This window comes from Bombina bombina, chromosome 4 (genome assembly GCF_027579735.1).
Source record: "Bombina bombina isolate aBomBom1 chromosome 4, aBomBom1.pri, whole genome shotgun sequence".
Classification (NCBI taxonomy): domain Eukaryota; kingdom Metazoa; phylum Chordata; class Amphibia; order Anura; family Bombinatoridae; genus Bombina; species Bombina bombina.
In genome coordinates this window covers 375,791,988-375,808,352 of record NC_069502.1, presented here as the reverse complement: position 1 = coordinate 375,808,352, position 16,365 = coordinate 375,791,988, and positions in this window count along the sequence as shown.

The following is a 16,365-nucleotide window of genomic DNA, read 5'->3' as shown; positions in this document are numbered from 1 at the left end:
CCTGTGTACACGGGCCATTTTTTGCAGTACAGTGGTCCCACCCCTTGCTCTCTCTCCCCCTCTCTTTTGCTCTCTCTCGCCCCCTCTCTTTTGCTCTCCCCCCTCTCATTTGCACTCTCTCCCTCTCTTTTGCTCTCTCTCCCCCTCTCTTTTGCTCTCTCTCTCCCCCTCTCTCTGTCCCCCTCTCTTTTACTCTCTCTCCCCCCTCTCTTTTGCTATCTCTCCTACTTCTCTTTTGCTCTCTCTCCCCGCTCTCTTTTGCTCTCTCTCTCTCCCCCTCTCTTTTGCTCTCTTTCTCTCCCCCTCTCTTTTGCTCTCTTTCTCTCCCCCTCTCTTTTGCTCTCTTTCTCTCTCCCTCTCTTGCTCCCTTTCTCTTCCCCTCTCTTTTTGCTCTCTCTCCCCTCTCTTTTGCTCTCTCTCCCCCTTCCTTTTGCTCTCTTTCTCTTCCCCTCTCTTTTGCTCTCTTTCTCTCCCCCTCTCTTTTGCTCTCCCCCTACCTTTTGCTCTCTTTCTCTCCCCCTCTCTTTTGCTCTCTCCCCCTCTCTTTTTCTCTCTTTCTCTCCCCCTCTCTTTTGCTCTCTCTCCCCCTCTTTTGCTCTCTCTCTCCCCTCTTTTGATCTCTCTCTTCCCCTTTCAATCTCTCTCTCCCCCTCTCTTTTGCTCTCTCTCTCTCTCTCTCTCTCTCTCTTTTGCACTCTTTCCCCTCTCTTTTGCTCTCCCTTCTCTCTTCCCCTTTCTTTTGCTCTCTCTTCTCTCTGTCCCCTCTCTTGCTCTCTCTCTCCCCCTCTCTTTTGCTCTCTCTCCCCCTCTCTTGCTCTCTCTCTCCCCCTCTCTTTTTCTCTCTCTCTCTCCCCCTCTTTTGCTCTCTCTCTCCCCCCCCCTCATTTGCTCTCTCTCCCCCTATTTTGCTCTCTCTCCCTCTATTTTGCTCTCTCCCTCTTTTGCTCTCTCTCCCCTTTGCTCTTTTTCTCTCTTGCCCCCTCTTTTTTGCTCTCTCTCTCCCCCCTCTCTTTTGCTCTCTCTCCCTGCTCTTTTGCTCTCTCCCCCCTCTCTTTTGCTCTCTCTATCCTCTCTCTCTTTTGCTCTCCCCCCTCTCTTTTGCTCTCTCCCCTCTCTTTTGCTCTCTCTCTGTCCCCCTCTCTTTTGCTCTCTCTCCCAACCTCTCTTTTGCTCTCTCTCTGTCCCCCCCTCTTTTGCTCTCTCTCCCCATCTTTTGCTTTCTCTCTTCCCCTTCTCTTTTATTTTATTTACACATCCAAAATCATTAATTTGATTGCAAAAGGTCTTCACGCCTAATAATTTAATTACAGGAAAATGCATTGCAGTGATCCTGAATAAGCTTCCCCAATTCTGACTGATTACAAAAATAAGTATTTAATTTTTATTTTTTAGAATGTTTAGGTTGGTTGTCTGAATTTTCAAAAAAATTAAACATTTTCTCAAAAGGGCTAAGGGACATGGAAATTATTAATTCACTAGTCCTAAAGCCCATGTATACGGGCCATTTTTTGCAGTACAGCGGTCCCACCCCTTGCTCTCTCTCTCTCTCTCCCCCCTTTCTTTTGCTCTCTCTCAACCCTCTCTCTTTTGCTCTCTCCCCCTTTTTTTGCGCTCTCTCTCTCCCCTCTCTTTTGCACTCTCTCCCTCTCTTTTGTTCTCTCTCTCTTTCCCTCTCTTTTGCTATCTCTCTTCCCCTCTCTTTAGCTCTCTCTCTCCCTCTCTTTTGCTCTCTCTCTCCCTCTCTTTTGCTCTCTTTCTCCCCCCTCTCTTTTGCTATCTCTCTCCCCCTCTCTTTTGCTATCTCTCTCCCCCTCTCTTTTGCTCTTTCTCCCCCTTCTCTTTTGATCTCTCTCTCCCCCTCTCTTTTGCTCTCTCTCTCCCCCTCTCTTTTGCTCTCTCTCTCCCCCTCTCTTTTGCTCTCTCTATCCCCCCTCTCTTTTGCTCTCTCTCTCCCCCCTCTCTTTTGCTCTCTCTCTCCCCTTTTGCTTTCTATTCCCCTCTCTTTTGCTTTCTCTCCCCCTCTTTTGCTCTCTCTCTTTTCCCCCTTTTGCTCTCTCTCGACCTCTTTTTTGCTCTCTCTCTCTCCCCCTGTTTCTTATGCTCTCTCCCCCTCTCTTTTGCTCTCTCTCTCCTCCTCTCTTTTGCTATCTCTCTTCTCTCTCTCCCCCTCTCTTGCTCTCTCCCCCTCTCTTTTGCTCTGTCTCTCTCCCTCTCTCTTTTGCTCTCTCTCTCCCCCCTTCTCTTTTGTTCTCTCTCTACCCCTCTCTTTTGTTCTCTCCCCTCTCTCTTTTGCTCTCTCTCTCCCCCTCTCTTTTGCTCTCTCTCTCCCCCTCTCTTTTGATCTCTCTCTCTCCCCCTCTCTTTTGATCTCTCTCTCCCCCCTCTTTTGCTCTCACTCCCCCCTCTTTTGCTCTCTCTCCCCCTTCTTTTGCTCTCTCTTTTCCCATTTTGCTCTCTCTCTCCCTATCTTTCTTATGCTCTCTCCCCCTCTCTTTTGCTCCCTCTGTTCTCTCTCTCTCCCCCTCTCTTTTGCTATTTCTCTTCTCTCTCTCTCCCTCCCCCTCTCTTGCTCTCTCTCTCCCCCCTCTCTTTTGCACTGTCTCTCTCCCCCTTTCTTTTGCTCTCTCTCTCCCCTCGTTTGCTCTCTCTCCCCCCTTTTGCTCTCTCCCCATCTATTTTGCTCTCTCTCCCCCTCTCTTTTGTACTCTCTCCCCCTCTCTTTTGCTCTCTCCCCCTTCTCTTTTGCTCTCTCTCTCCCTCTTCTCTTTTGCTCTCTCTCCCCTCCTCTTTTGCTCTCTCCCCCCTCTCTTTGCTCGCTCTCTCCCCCTCTCTCTCCCCCTCTCTTTTGCTCTCTATCTCCCATCTTTTGCTCTCCCTCCCCCCTCTTTTGCTCTCCCTCCCCCTCTTTTGCTCTCTTTCCCCTCTCTCTTTTGCTCTCTCTCCCCTCTCTCTTTTGCAATCTCTCTCCCCCCTATTTTTTGCTCTCTCTCCCCCTCTCTTTTTCTCTCTCTCTCCCCCTCTCTTTTTCTCTCTCTCTCTCCCCCTCTCTTTTGCTCTCTCTCAACCCCCTCTCTTTTGCTCTCTCCCCCTTTTTTGTGCTCTCTCTCTCTCTCCCCTCTCTTTTGCACTCTCTCCCTCTCTTTTGTTCTCTCTCTCCCCTCTCTTTTGTGCTCGCTCTCTTTCCCTCTCTTTTGCTCTCTCTTCCCCTCTCTTTAGCTCTCTCTCTCCCCCTCTCTTTTGCTCTCTTTATCCCCCCTCTCTTTTGCTATCTCTCTCCCCCCTCTTTTGCTCTTTCTCCCCCTTCTCTTTTGCTCTCTCTACCCCTCTCTTTTGCTCTCTCTCTCCCCCTCTCTTTTGCTCTCTCTCTCCCCCCCTCTCTTTTGCTCGCTCTCTCCCCCTCTCTTTTGCTTTCTCTCTCCCTCCTCTTTTGCTCTCTCTCCCCTTCTCTTTTGCTTTCTCTCCCCCTCTTTTGCTCTCTCTCTTTTCCCCCTTTTGCTCTCTCTCCCCCCTCTTTTTTGCTCTCTCTCTCTCCCCCTGTTTCTTATGCTCTCTCCCCCCTCTCTTTTGCTTTCTCTCTCCTCCTCCTCTCTTTTGCTATTTCTCTTTTCTCTCTCTCTCCCCTCTCTTGCTCTCTCCCTCTCTCTTTTGCTCTCTCCCCCCCCCTCTCTTTTGTTCTCTCTCTCCCCCCTCTCTTTGTTCTCTCCCCCCCTCTCTTTTGCTCTCTCTCTCCCCCCCTCTCTTTTGCCCTCTCTCTCCCCCTCTCTTTTGATCTCTCTCTCCCCCTCTCTTTTGATCTCTCTCACCCCCCTCTTTTGCTCTCTATCCCCCCTCTTTTGCTCTCTCTCCCCCTTCTTTTGCTCTCTCTTTTCCCATTTTGCTCTCTCTCTCCCCCTCTATCTTATGCTCTCTCCCCCTCTCTTTTGCTCTCTCTCTTCTCTCTCTCTCCCCCTCTCTTTTGCTATTTCTCTTCTCTCTCTCTCCCCCTCTCTTGCTCTCTCTCTCCCCCCTCTCTTTTGCACTGTCTCTCTCCCCCTTTCTTTTGCTCTCTCTCTCTCTCTCCACTTTTGCTCTCTCCCCATCTATTTTGCTCTCTCTCCCCCTCTCTTTTGTACTCTCTCCCCCTTCTCTTTTGCTCTCTCTCTCCCTCTTCTCTTTTGCCTCTCCCCCGCTCTTTTGCTCTCTGCCTCCTCTCTTTTGCTCGCTCTCTCCCCCTCTCTCTCCCGCTCTCTTTTGCTCTCCCTCCCCCCTCTTTTGCTCTCCCTCCCCCTCTTTTGCTCTCTTTCCCCTCTCTCTTTTGCTCTCTCTCCCCTCTCTCTTTTGCTATCTCTCTCTCCCCTATTTTTTGCTCTCTCTCCCCCTCTCTTTTGCTCTCTCTCTCCCCCCTTTCTTTTTCTCTCTCTCCCCCTCTCTTTTGCTCTCTCTCCCCCTCTTTTTCTCTCTCCTCCCTCTTTTGCTCTCTCCCACCTCTTTTGCTATAGCTTCCCCCTCTTTTGTGCTCTTACAATGGATGAAGACTTCTGCCTGTCTGGAGGACCACTTCTCCCGGCTTGGATGAAGAATTCTCCCGGCTTCATTGAGGACTTCTTGTCGCTTTGTTGAGGACTTCTCCCAGCTTCGTTGAGGAAGGATGTCGGCTCTTCAAAACTGAAAGTGGATCTTCAGGGGTTAGGGTTAGTTTTCTTTTTAAGGGTTTATTGGGTGGGTTTTATTTTTAGGTTAGGGCTTGGGCAGCAATAGAGCTAAATGCCCTTTTAAGGGCAATGCCAATCCAAATGTCCCTTTCAGGGCAATGGGGAGTTTATGTTTTTTTAGTTAGGGTTTTATTTGGGGGGTTTGTTGTGTGGGTGGTTTTTACTGTTGGGGGTTGTTTGTATTTTTTTATAGGTAAATGCAATGCACCGCAAAAGGCCCATTTAAGGGCTATTGGTAGTTTAGTTTAGGCTAGGGTTTTTTTTTATTTTGGGGGGCCTTTTTTATTTTGATAGGGCTATTAGATTAGGTGTAATAAGTTTAACTATCTTGTAATTTGTTTTTTATTTTGTGTAATTTAGTGGTTTTTTTTGTAATTTAGGTATTTCTACTTAATTTAGTTAATTGTATTTAATTTAGTTAATTGTTTTTAATTTAGGTAATTTATTTAATTGTATTGTAACGTCAGGTGTTAGTGTAAGACAGGTTAGGTTTTATTTTACAGTTAAATTTGTATTTATTTTAGCTAGGTAGTTAGTAAATAGTTAATAACTATTTAGTAACTATTCTACCTAGTTAAAATAAATGCAAACTTGCCTGTAAAATAAAACCCTAAGCTAGATGCAATGTAGCTATTAGTTATATTGAAGCTAGCTTAGGGTTTATTTTATAAGTAAGTATTTAGTTTTAAATACAAATTATTTAGTTATTAATAGTAGGTTTTATTTAGATTTATTTTAATTATATTTAAGTAAGGGGGTAACGGTTAGACTTAGGTTTAGGGGTTAATAAATTTAGTATAGTGGCAGCGACGTTGGGGGTGGCAGATTAGGGGTCAATAACTGTAATAAAGGTGGCAGCGATGTTAGGGGTGGCAGATTAGGGGTTAATAATATTTAACTAGTGTTTGCGAGGTGGGAGTTCCGGCAGTAGGGTTTAATAACTTTAGTATAGTGGTGGCGATGTTGGGGACGGCAGATTAGGGGTTAATAAATGAAGGTAGGTGGTGACAATGTTAGAGACGGCAGATAAGGGGTTTTTAATATGTCACTAGTGTTTGCGATGCGGGAGTGCAGCGGTTAAGGAGTTAATATATTTATTCTAGTGGCGGCGATGTCCGGAGCAGCAGATTAGGGGTTAATAATTTTATTTTATTGTTTGCGATGCGGGAGGGCCTCAGTTTAGGGGTTAATAGGTAGTTTATGGGTGTTAGCGTACTTTTTAGCACTTTAGTTATGAGTTTTATGCTACAGCTTTGCAGTGTAAAACTCATAACTACTGACTTTAGAATGCGTTATGAATCTTGCGGGATAGGCTCACTTTTTGGCCTAAAAAAAAAAAGCTTTTAATACCGGCGCTATGGAAGTCCCATTGAATAAAGACTTTATGAAAATTGTGTAAGTTAATTTGCAGTACGGCCAAAAAAGTGTACGGGACAGCTGTACCTACAAGACTCGTAATAGCAGCGGTAGTGAAAAAGCAGCGTTATGAGCCTTAACGCTGCTTTTTTACTCATAACGCAAAACTCGAAATCTAGCCGATTGTTAAGCATTTTTTAAATATTCAAAATGGCTGCCAAACCACATGACGTATAAACTTCTCTTGAGCGAATCTGAATGTTAGTCATAAGATAACTCTATAAATAAAATTTCATGTCTGTCCCATAAGCGGTTTCGGAAAAGATTTATGTATTTTTTAAAAACAGTGCATTCAAAACAAAATGGCCGCCAAGCTATGCAATGTATGGCTTTCAAATTGCACATACTCATGCTCACTATAGACTTCTACAATTTGCAGTAGTTTCATGAAAATTTGCAAATATTTTACTTCACGAAGGCGACTGCACAGTGCGAATTTTGTCTGCAATATTGTCTTTGAGGTTTATGACTATGTGTAGTCATGTGTCTATTACACTGTAATATTGTTACATTTTGTAAAACTAATTCATAAAGTGCAAATTTACGCAATTAAATGTTGATACAAAAGATATTGTCTCACGACAGCCATGTTGATCATGGAAAAATCACAGTTTGAACAAACTTAATAGAGGACCTTGCAAGGAGCATATCTGAAAAATTGTGCTTTATTGCACTAAGCGGTTTAAGAGAAGATGTTTAAAGATTTTTGCAAAATGCAAGATGGCTGCTACATTATGTGACCAAGGCAATTCTGTTGAGCAATGGCAAATCTCGGTCATAGCAGCACTGAGCACAGCAAGTTTCAAAGTTACATAAGCAGTTCCAGAGCTAAAGATTTTTTAAGCGTTTCTTGAAATTTGTCGCAAAAAGCAATATGGCTGCTTAACCTTATGACCTATGAGTACAATATTGCATAGGATGTAGCAGAGCAATAGGCTGTACCAGCAATCTTGATTTCAAGAGTTTTGCTTTAGCAGTTCAAGAGTTATGGTCAATAGAAAAAGTGATGGAATAAAAAATAATAATAATAATAATAATCCTGACAATAACGATAGGTTGTCCAGCAACTATGTTGCTTGGCCACCTAATAATAATCTGAACAAAAACAATAGGTGTCCTGCAACTGCGTTGCTTGGCCACCTAATAATCTGAACAAAAACAATAGGTATCCTGGAACTGTGTTGCCTGGCTACTGTGACCTAATAATACTTATAAGATTGTCAAGTACACATTTTACTATGACATGCTGCTCATGTGTGTCCTAATCTAAGTAATTTCTTGAGATTCGCCCACTATGAAATTGCCCCCTTACAATAGCAATGAGGAATATTTATTTATTCACTTATTTATTTTATTGTGTACGTGGTGGGGGGGTATCATTATAGAAAACTACAAGATTTATTGGGGCAGCATATGGATATATTTAGCAATCAAAAAGTACAATATAGACCTCTTTAAGCCAAACTTAAATAGATGGTGTCTATTAATTGTAACTAGGTTAATACATAGCTGCTGTACTCACATCATATTTGAGAATGGATTTATAATACTGATACTCTAATAGTTTTCAGTGACAAGTGCCTACTTGACTTGTTAGTTTATTGCAAAGAGGCATAGTGGGGCTGTATACAGTCAGTTAAGGACATACTTTGTTAGGAAAAATGCACTAATTAATTAATGGTCCCATCAAAAGATAGAAAACTGCCAGAAGTATGATATTTGCATTGTGCTAAGCAGCTTAGCCAGGTTATGAATTACCCTGTTTTGGGATGAGCTGTTATGATTTGGAACTAAGCTTCGTGATAAAGTACAATCATCATAATATGCAGTAAGTGCTCTTCTATTTTCACTTAAAGGGACATTAAACCCAATTTTATTTCTTTTACAATTTAGATAGAACATACAATTTTAAACGACTTACCTATTTACTTTTATTATCTAATTTGCCTCATTCTCTTTACATCTTTTGTTAAAAAAGCATACCTAGGTTGGGTAAGGAGCACTGATGCACTACTGGGAGCTAGATGCTGAATGGTGGCTGCACATACATGTATCTTGTCATTGGCTCACCAGATGTGTTCAGCTAGCTGCCAATAGTGCACTGCTGCTCCTTCAACATAAGATGCCATGAGAATAAAGCAAATTAGATGGAAAAGTTATTAAAAATTGTACGTTCTATCTGAATCATGAAAGAAATTGTTTTGGTTTCATGTCCCTTTAAAAGGACACTGTACTATAAAATTGGTTTCCCATTAATGTGTTTCCAATTACAATGACAGCTGTTGATTATTAAATGTATGTGAAATTGCATATTTAGGTTTATTTTTGTATTTTTAATAGCTGTTGTTAAAAATCATGCCTATGAAAGTTGACTTATTTCTCTTTACCCAAAGGCCACATTTATCATTTCCTGAAGAACTTACCTGGGTGCACTTGGAGCTGGGCTAAGAAGAGATCAGAGGTCAACACGGTTAATGCTGTAGGGTGTGTGATTGTTAGCGTGATGTCTGAAGTGAGGTCTGAGGTTAGAGCTACTATGGCGGCTTGGTGCACTAAGGTTAGCACAGTTGACATCTCTGCTGCCATTATTTATGGACCTGACTTTTGGATCTGCGCTAAGGAAAGTGCTATTTATGTTAGCAATGTTTGAAGTAACCTTGCACAGGACATTTTAAAAGGCCTGTGATGGAGCCATTCTGTGCTTGATTATGAACATAAAGACCCTGATGTATCTACCATGGTTTGACCTTGAATTGTTATTGCCACCTGCCTGTTCCTCTGTTTTGTCATTTGTCTTGAACTGATCATTTGGTTACCGACTTGTTCCCTTTGCTTTGTCATCTGGTTTCCTGTGACTCTTCTTGTTCCTGACCCTAGCATGAACTTTGACTACTCTTTTTGTTGTAAAGTAGGCCTGAATATTAGCATAAATATTTCGGCCATACTAGGAGCTAAAGCTCACTCCTGTTCTTGATATGCATCATATGTCCTGTGTGTTTCCCTCCAACATTCAAACAAGGTCACTTTTGTTTTATACCCTTATATCTCTATGCACACGAAGGCCAATATTTAGGTACGGAAACACCCCAATGGGAGGTTAATTTCTACTGCTGCCTTTTGCTTATAAAGCTTTCTATTGAGAATATTGTAGTATTTATAGTTCCAGTATAGGTGGCAGTTTGAACAAGCAAACCAGCTTTTTAAAATATTTAAAGGCAAAGGAGCTATTTTTAAATTAATTTAATACATTCTAGCAGCTAAAATATATTACTGGGAGCACAATGAATGGTAGAACAATTTACAGAACAATGTCCCTTTTTCTGGAATTCTCCTTTACTTTAAGGTATGGGGGCATATTTATCAAAGTGCGAGCAGACATGATACGATGTAGCGTATCATGTCCGCTGCACATCGATAAAGACCAATAACATACGCTGTCAGCATTTATCATTGCACAAGCAGTTCACCAGAACTGCTTGTGCAATACCACCCCCTGCAGATTCGCGGCCGCTAGCAGGGGGTGTCAATCAACCCGATCATATTTGATCGGGTTGATGTCTGTCCCCTGCCTCAGAGGAGGCAGATGAGTTATGGAGTAGTGATCTTTAGACCTAAAGGCTCGCCGGAAACAAGGGGCATCCAGCTCCTTTCAGAGCTTGATAATTCGGCCGCACAGGCTTAATATTCATTCTCTCTTAGGGTTCAACAGTGACATCATATATCAAGTACAGTTTCATTTGTTTTGTCTTTCTTTCTGTTTTTATTTACATAAAACATGCATTTAATGCTCAGAATGATTCAATGAGCATGAGTTGTGTGTTGGTGTGATAAATTACTATCACATTTACATAATAACAATAGTGGCTTTCTTATAAAATGAACAGTAAGCATTTTGTTTAGCTTATGTGTATATCTATGCACAGTATGTTTCATTACTGTAAAGCCAATATAGAAATAACACACCAGCCAACTTTTAAATTAGTTCTTTATTTGTGCATTAATTTGCATATCTAGTGGTATTACATAGTGTTATCACAGAAAGGAATCTTTCTGTGGAATATTATTTTTATTTTAACATATTTTATTAGCCTGTTACTGTTCAATATTCTTCAGTGATAGTACATAACCGTTTATATATATATATATATATATATATATATATATATACATACATACACACATATATATATATATATATTTATATACACTGTATACTTGAGATAAAAAAAAAACTCACTGTAAAAAAAGAAAGTATAATGTAATTGAAATGTCTACTATTAATATTATTTTGCATGTATCTGATTTTATGAAGTACAGTAACTGTATTTAAAAATGGAATCTTCCTAAATATTAACTATCGCCTAGATTACGAGTTTTTGTCGGTAAGGCGTGTGGGTCTAACGCTCCTTTTTTTTTTCCACCGCTCCCTTAAGCCAACGCTGGTATAACAGGTTTTTTTAAACTGACGTTAGCCTCAAAAAGGTGAGCGTAGAGCAGAATTTAGCTCCACATCTCACCTCAATACCAGCGTTGCTTACAGTAGTGGTAAGCTGGCTAAACGTGCTCGTGCACGATTTCCCCATAGGAAACAATGGAGCTGAGCTGGCTGGAAAAAACCTAACACCTGCAAAAAAGCAGCATCCAGCTTCTAACGCAGCCCCATTGTTTCCTATGGGAAAATAAAAAATAACCCTAACATGAACCCCTTGTCTAAACACCCCTAATCTTACACGTATTAACCCCTAATCTGCCGCCCCCGCTATTGCTGACACCTACATTATATTTTTAACCCCTAATCTGCCGCACCGGACACCGCCGCCACCTACATTATCCATATGAACCCCTAATATACTGCCCCCAACATCGCCGCCACCTACATTATACTTATAAACCCCTAATCTGCTGCCCCCAACATCGCCGCCATCTAACTACATTTATTAACCCCTAATTTGCTGACCGGACATCGCCGCCACTTTAATAAATTTTATTAACCCCTAATCTGCCCCCCCCAACGTCGCCGACACCTACCTACATTTATTAACCCCTAATCTTCCGACCCCAACGTCGCCACTACTATAATAAATGTATTAACCCCTAAACCTAAGTCTAACCCTAAATCTAATCCCCCCTAATTTAAATATAATTTAAATTATATGAAATTAATTTAACATAATTAAATAAATTAATTCTATTTAAAACTAAATACTTACCTATAAAAGAAACCCTAAGCTAGCTACAATATAACTAGTAGTTACAATGTAGCTAGCTTAGGATTTATATTTATTTTACAGGCAACTTTGTATTTATTTTAACTAGGTAAAATAGTTAATAAATAGTTATTAACTATTTAATAACTACCTAGCTAAAATAAGTACAAAATTACCTGGAAAATAAATCCTAACCTAAGTTACAATTACACCTAACACTACACTATAATTAAACTAATTACCTAAACTACCTACAATTAATTACAATTAAATTCAATAAACTAAATTACGAAAAAAAAAGAATTACAAGAATTTTAAACTAATTACACCTAATCTAATCCCCCTAATAAAATAAAAAAGCCCCCCAAAATAATAAAATTTCCCTACCCTATACTAAATTACAAATAGCCCTTAAAAGGGCCTTTTAAGGGGCATTGCCCCAAAGTAATCAGCTCTCTTACCTTTAAATGACATCATCCAATAGGATTGGAACAACCAATAGAATGCAAGCTCAATCCTATTGGCTGATGCAATCAGCCAATAGGATTTTTCCTACCTTAATTCCGATTGGCTAATAGAATCCTATCAGCCAATCGAAATTCAAGGGACGCCATCTTGGATGACATCATTTAAAGGAACCTTCATTCTTCGTTAGGACGTTGTTTGAAGAGGATGGCTCCGTGTCGGCTGGATAGAAGATGGCTCCGGTCCGCTCCGGAAGGATGAAGAGGACATCCGGACCAGTAGACATGTTCATCCAGGCGGCGTTTTCTATCTTCATCCATCCGGCGCGGAGCGGGACCAGCTTGAAGCAGCCGACGTGGATCCATCCTCTTCTTTCGGTGACTCCCCACGAATGAAGGTTCCTTTAAGTGACGTAATCCAAGATGGCGTCCCTCAAATTCCGATTGGCTGATAGGATTCTATCAGCCAATCGGAAATAAGGTAGGAAAAATCTGATTGGCTGATTGAATCAGCCAATCAGATTCAAGTTCAATCTGATTGGCTGATCCAATCAGCCAATCAGATTGAGCTCACATTCTATTGGCTGTTCCGATCAGCCAATAGAATGCAAGCTCAATCTGATTGGCTGAGCCAATCAGCCAATCGGATTGAACTTGAATCTGATTGGCTGATTCAATCAGCCAATCAGATTTTTCCTACCTTAATTCTGATTGGCTGACAGAATCCTATCAGCCAATCGGAATTTGAGGCACGCCATCTTGGATGACGTCACTTAAAGGAACCTTCATTCGTTGGGAGTCGCCGGAAGAAGAGGATGGTTCCGCGTCGGCTGCTTCAAGATGGTCCCGCGCCGGATGGATGAAGATAGAAGACGCCGCCTGGATGAACATGTCTACCGGTCCGGATGTCCTCTTCCTGCCGGATAGGATGAAGACTTCGGACCCTCTTCTGGACCTCTTCTTGCCGGATAGGATGAAGACTTCGGACCCTCTTCTGGACGGATCGGTGATACCCGGCGTGGTGAAGATAAGGTAGGGAGATCTTCAGGTGCTTAGTGTTAGGTTTTTTTAAGGGGTGTTTGGGTTAGATTAGGGGTATGTGGGTGGTGGGTTGTAATGTTGGGGGGGTATTGCATGTTTTTTTTAAATGCAAAAGAGCTGTTTTCTTTGGGGCATGCCCGCAAAAGGCTCTTTTAAGGGCTGGTAAGGTAAAAGAGCTGTTAACTTTTTATTTTAGAATAGGGAAGGGCATTTTTTTATTTTGGGGAGCTTTGTTTTTTTTTTAGGGGGCTTAGAGTAGGTGTAATTAGTTTAAAATTCTTGTAATCTTTTTATATTTTTTGTAATTTAGTGTTTTTTTTAAATTTAGTTTAGTTGATTTAATTGTAGATAATTGTAGATAGTTTAGTTAATTAATTTATTGATAGTGTAGTGTTAGGTTTAATTGTAACTTAGGTTAGGATTTATTTTACAGGTAATTTTGTACTTATTTTAACTAGGTAGCTATTAAATAGTTATTAACTATTTAATAGCTATTGTACCGAGTTAAAATAAATGCCTGTAAAATAAATATAAATCCTAAAATAGCTACAATATAATTATTCGTTATAGTGTAGCTATATTAGGGTTTATTTTACAGTTAAGTATTTAGCTTTAAATAGGATTAATTTATTTAATAAGATTTATTTTATTTCGTTAGATTTAAATTAAATTTAACTTAGGGGGGTATTAGTGTTAGGGTTAGACTTAGCTTTAGGGATTAATACATTTATTAGAGTAGCGGCGAGGTCCGGTCGGCAGATTAGGGGTTAATACTTGAAGTTAGGTGTCGGCAGATTAGGGGTTAATACTATTTATTATAGGGTTTTTGAGGCGGGAGTGAGGCGGTTTAGGGGTTAATACATTTATTATAGTGGCGGCGAGGTCCGGTCGGCAGATTAGGGGTTAATAAGTGTAGTTAGGTAGCGGCGACGTTGGGGGGGGGCAGATTAGGGGTTAATAAATATTATGTAGGTGTTGGCGATGTTAGGGGCAGCAGATTAGGGGTACATAGGGATAATGTAGGTTGCGGCGGTGTGTGGTCGGCAGATTAGGGGTTAAAAGTTTTTATTAGAGTGGCGGCGATGCGGGGGGACCTCGGTTTAGGGGTACATAGGTATTTTATGGGTGTTAGTGTACTTTAGAGCACAGTAGTTAAGAGCTTTATAAACCGGCGTTAGCCCATAAAGTTTTTAACTCCTGACTTTTTCTGCGGCTGGAGTCTTGTCGTTAGAGTTCTAACGCTCACTTCAGCCAAGACTCTAAATACCAGTGTTAGAAAGATTCCATTGAAAAGATAGGATACGCAATTGACGTAAGGGGATCTGCGTATGGAAAAGTCGCGGCTGGAAAGTGAGCATTAGACCCTTTCCTGACTGACTCTAAATACCAGCGGGCGGCCAAAAACAGCGTTAGGACCCCTTAACGCTGGTTTGGACGGCTAACGCAGAACTCTAAATCTAGGCGATTGTCTGTAAAATTTGTTAATGAAGTGCATCCACTAAAATATAAAGGGGAAATAAACTGATATATTTTAACAATGAGTTTTTCATTTATAACTAGATTCACAATTGTTCTAGTCACAATTAAATACCCCTGGACCTTTCACCTTCACACTGGTAAATTGCAGAAACCATAAAAAAGGGAACAATCAGTGGCACATTATATCATTCATAATCAAATAAAAATAAGATATATTAACATATAAAAGAACATACCACCCTGGTGTATGTTTCACCACAAGTTTGAATATACACATAGCTGTGGCTTTACTTCCCCTTTTTCTCTGGCTGCCATTTCTAATCACAGAGTAGTGATTTTTTAGCACATAGGGCAAATACATTTAAAAGGACAGTAAAGTCAAAATGAAACTTTCATGATTCAGACAAGGCATGCAATTTTAAACAACTTTCCAATTTACTTTTATCATCAAATTTGCTTTGTGCTTTTGGTATTCTTTGTTGAAAACTAAACCTAGGAAGGCTCATGTGCTAATTTCTAAGTCTTTGTAGGCTGCCTCTTATCTCAGTGTATTTTATTATATTTGCACTGCTAGAGAGTGCTAGTTCATGTGTGCCATATAGATAGCACTGTGATCACTCCTGTGGAGTTATGCAGGCGTCAGCACTAACTGGCTGAAATGCAAGTTTGTAAAAAAATAAGGGGGCAGTCTGCAGAGGCTTAGGGGCTAATTTATCAAGTGTCGATCGGACATAATCCACTGTAGCGGATCATGTCTGCCCGACATCGATAAATGCCGACTGCATATACTGTCAGCGTTTATCATTGCACAAGCATTTCCTGCCAATCGGCTGCTAGCAGGGGGTGTCAATCATCCTGATCGTATCCGATTGGGATGATTGCTATTTGCCACCTCAGAGGTGGTGGACGAGTTAAGGAGCAATGGTCTTAAGACCGCTGCTTCTTATCTTATGTTTAAGGGGAACCTGAAACTACGGGGGTAGATTTTAGCATTCGCTGCTTGATAAATCTACCCCTTAGATACAAGGTAATCACAGAGGTAAAAAAGTGCATTAATATAAAAGTGTTGGTTATGCAAAACTGGGGAATGGGTAAAAAAAGGAATTATCTATCTTTTTAACAATAAGAATTTTCAAGTAAACTGTACCTTTAAATACACACACACTATGCATGCACTCTTACACATACACAGAAATATTGCAATAAAAATACATACAAAAAAAATAAATATATATATATATATATATATATATATATATATATATATATATGTATATATTGAAATAAAACTATGACATTTTAGTAAGGTTACAAAAATACAGACAACATTCAAAGCACTTCAAGTGCATACTCATTATGAAACAATAATGAAGAAAGAAATTGTATCCATCAATCTGTCAAGTAAGAAGCTCCTAAGTCCATTTAGCAAGAGAAAAGCGGAATTATCTAAGTCCTCCAGATATAGAGAATTTTCCACTTCCAACATAAATAAGAACAATCAGTGTGAATCATACAAGTAGGTATGCTGGATTAACCAACAGGTCAAGATAATCATAGAGCTATGAGACCATGGTAAATGCCCTGACTACAAAAAATCCTTTTTAAGAGATCCAAGGTCACAGGTTCAAATCCCGGCAGGGCCGACTCAGCCCTTCTGAGGTCACCAAAAACCAAATTAGTTCTAATTCAGTAAGGGACAGGTCAAAAAGCATACAGGCTATTCTATGAAACATAACATTTGTTTGTTTTTTGTTTTTAAATATTATGTTGTCAAATTGATTTTGCTGCAAAAGCATAGGCCTAGATTACAAGGGGAAAGACACTTTTGTATCGCTCATGAGCGCTAAATGTGCTTAAGGTACATCAATAGCTCCTTTCTCTGGTAAACCTTTTTTATTCTAGACTTTTAATATCAATTTGCACACTAGTTTTTAGTGAGGTCCAGTGATACTTGTAATCGGGGCCATAATGTGCTCTGGACCTAATAAGGGTTGGGTCCAAGCTACAATTTGTTTCCTTGTTAACTGAATTGTTTTTATATAATCAGTTTAGTCAAATTTAGCATAT